This window comes from Bombus impatiens, unplaced genomic scaffold (assembly GCF_000188095.3).
Source record: "Bombus impatiens unplaced genomic scaffold, BIMP_2.2 scf_0664, whole genome shotgun sequence".
Lineage (NCBI taxonomy): Eukaryota > Metazoa > Arthropoda > Insecta > Hymenoptera > Apidae > Bombus > Bombus impatiens.
Genome location: NT_177083.1, coordinates 668,670 through 671,776, shown reverse-complemented (window position 1 = coordinate 671,776; position 3,107 = coordinate 668,670). Strand labels below are relative to the sequence as shown.

At 51.9% G+C, this 3,107-nt stretch overlaps 1 long non-coding RNA gene across 1 annotated transcript in view; it reads right to left on the bottom strand.

Annotated features, from left to right (window-relative positions):
- Positions 1-555: 555 nt before the first annotated feature.
- The window catches only part of LOC105681227, a 52,741-nt gene continuing 50,189 nt past the window's right edge, over positions 556-3,107 (bottom strand). Inside the window, exon 3 of the long non-coding RNA XR_001102533.3 lies at positions 556-1,349. This is a non-coding gene — a long non-coding RNA (uncharacterized LOC105681227). The remainder of the gene's footprint in view (positions 1,350-3,107) is intronic.

Genomic DNA, 3,107 nt, shown 5'->3' with positions numbered 1-3,107 from the left:
CCGCCGCTCTGACGCCTGCCCGGATGTATCTCGCCCGGGACGAATGTCGCTGACACGTCGCGAGAAACGAGCCAGTAATCAAGCCGCGGCTTCGTCGTGCCGTGACGCGCGACGTAAAACGATCTGATCGGCCGAATCGTCGGTGATGCTTCGGAGACGACGTTCGAGAACGCGGCTCTAACGCGGCTAACTCGATCGTCAATGGTCGTGACGTCAGACCGTCTGTGGAACGGTGGCGCGGAGCCTGGACATCGGTGCTCGACGCGCCGGATTTCCGGGGAACACGCGACGGAGTGATCGCGGATCCACTGGCTGCGTATTTATTATCGTCCCGCGCTCCGAACTCGCTCCTACCTTCCAACGTATTCTCCTCGAGTTTCTTTCTACCAATTGTCAGCGAACAACCACTCTCCGCGACACTTATCTCGACGATATCACTGGTTGACCGATCGCGTTCTCCGTTTGATCACTGCTGAACGCGACTCGAATCGCGATCACTCATTGGAAATCGAGTTTGCGTTAGATTACGATCGTGCGACGTTCCACGTCGAACTGCGCAATTTCCAGTCCGTGCCGTTCCAACGATTTTCGTGCAATGTTATTGTAATCGAAGAGCAACACACGCGACCGCTTTCCTCGCCGCGATAAACAGGACTGGTGCGACGCGACAAGGTCGGTCACCATTAACGATGTGTTTTCGGGCCGAGGTTCACCCGACGATTTCTCCCGAACGAGCTGGCGAGAATGATACGTACAAGAAGGTTTTCTAATTGTAAGAGAAACAGTGAATTCGGTATAACCGCGACGCGGCGCATGTTCCGAATGCGGAACGCCAACTGTCGCGCGCCCCCCGAGGACGAGCGCTTTATAGAAGCGGGAGACGGGCATTGATCGGACAGGCGCTTGCGCTTGCCCGCTTCTCTGCTCTTTCTCCTCCTCTTGCCTCCTCCTCCCACCTCCTGCTCCTCATCCTCCGATATGCTTCCTGGTCCTCCTTCGCTTCTCTCTTCCTCTTCTCTCCTCCACTCCTCTCTCTCTCTCTCTCTCTCTCTCTCTCTCATCCTGGGCTCTCTTCTCTGCATGCTTCTCGACAACCTTGCCACCCACTATCTACGACCGGCCGCGTGCACGATGCCGACCACGACCACGACCGCGACCAACGGACTGGATTAACCGCAACCCCGACGACGCGACGTTGCTGACCGATAGCTGGCCTTTTAGAAAATGACGCGCAACGTCGTCTACGGATCCTCCGCCGCACGCGACGCGTGCATCTATGAATTCTCGTCTTAGACTTTTTTGAACGTCTTGCGATATCGCTAGGTAGATAACAGTTGACTGGAGACACTCTGCAAGAATAATAGTTACGTGTCCGCCTTTAGTCGTTGAATCAGAAGAATGCTGATACGAGATAGAGAAAAATGGGCGCGACGATTGTAATCGCGCAAAGGAAGAAAAAGATGGATGATGAAGGAGAAAAAAAACGCGCAGACAACAGGTGTTAAAGAGATTCTAAGATTTCTTTTCTCCGCGAGTTAGATCGCTGGTCCGCAGGTTGGTATCGCGATATTAAATAGGGTTGCCGTGGCTTGTAACGTGCTCTCTGTCCCTCGCTGTTGCCGTTTCAGTCCTCTGCACCCTCAAATTACCACGATTAATCACTATAGTCGCGAATAATTAATTGCGCGCAAGGGGCTGCGTGAAGCGTACATTCGTCATGAGTATTGTTTTAACCGTTGCAGTTACGCTCGGTGATAGTATACTTAGCCGTGGCGTACACGACTGCACCCATCTCTCTTCGAACGAAAGACATTCTCGCAGAGTTTTCAATTAACCAAATGAATGTGCTGAATATCGTCCTTTGCATCGGATAATGTGTTATTCAATTGCAACGCAAATTATCCGTACCGTTTTCCGCGTTACCAACGCGTAATCCTCGCAGTACCGCATGGCCTTTGTTCAGCAAACATTCAACGCGATTCAATAGGGACGAATAAGAAAACAGTGTGCACGTTTTATATAATCGTTAGATTCGTTGCATCGATCTGCTTTCGAAATTTTATCATAGCTATTCGACGATCGCGCGTGTATCGTTTCGAAGCTTTTAATAAATAACCGCGAACAAGTTAACGTTAAACACGAGCGTGCGATCGATCCGCGATTAATATTAAACAGGTGTGGACAATGAAACGAGCTGAAAAAAAGCAATCACGAGAGAACCCCTAATCAGCCTGCTTACCGCTTAGCCCCCTGTCACATAAAGCACGACACATAAACGCGCTGGGTAATGAGAGTCGATCGAAAGTCAACGAAGGGACCAGAACGGGCCATGGGTAAACAATTGTGCGCGCGGAATGGGCATCGGCCGATTATATACGGGAAGGAAGGGTCGAGTGTATGAGGCGACGTATATTACGCTGCACGTGCACACCATCCCATCGGAGCCACTACCCTCCAAATGACCTTTGTCCACCTTCTTTCTGTTCCTCGTCCTCGTGACCCACGGAGCTCGATGAGGGATCGCTCGCGAGTATCGACGCTACTGCACGAGTCACGAACATACCGTTTTTGCCAACGAGATATCTGTCTATAGCTTCAAACGCGTCGTGTCATCGCGAAATATATCGTAAAAACGCGTTCTCCCGTTAAATTCGAGTATAATATATTCTTGCGAAGGGTTACGTAACACCTGCACATGTTCCCTCGTAATTCGCACGAGCTCGATATCGACGCAACCGGCGCGTGCTGAATCGCCACAACGATCGCGTAATCAATTAGATAACGAGCCTTATACCCGGCGGCTTAGGGGAGAAAAAATGTTTCTAGAGTTGGAAAAAAAAATATTACCTTCCGTTGGCCGTAATATGAACGAAGCGAGCGTGTACATCGCGACGGGGCACGACACAGCTGTGGGGCTGAAGGAGGCAGAGAGCGTACCGGAGACGTGTGGCGGCGGTGGGTCGCGGTGGGATGTGTGCGGCTAGGCTACCCTGTTATTTGTCCCACGCGCTGGCAGATTAAGATAATGGGCTAATGCGGACCCTCCGCGCGGTGTGCTGTTCCCGGCGACCGATGGTGGCAGCTGGACATCAGTATGTCGGCGGGGG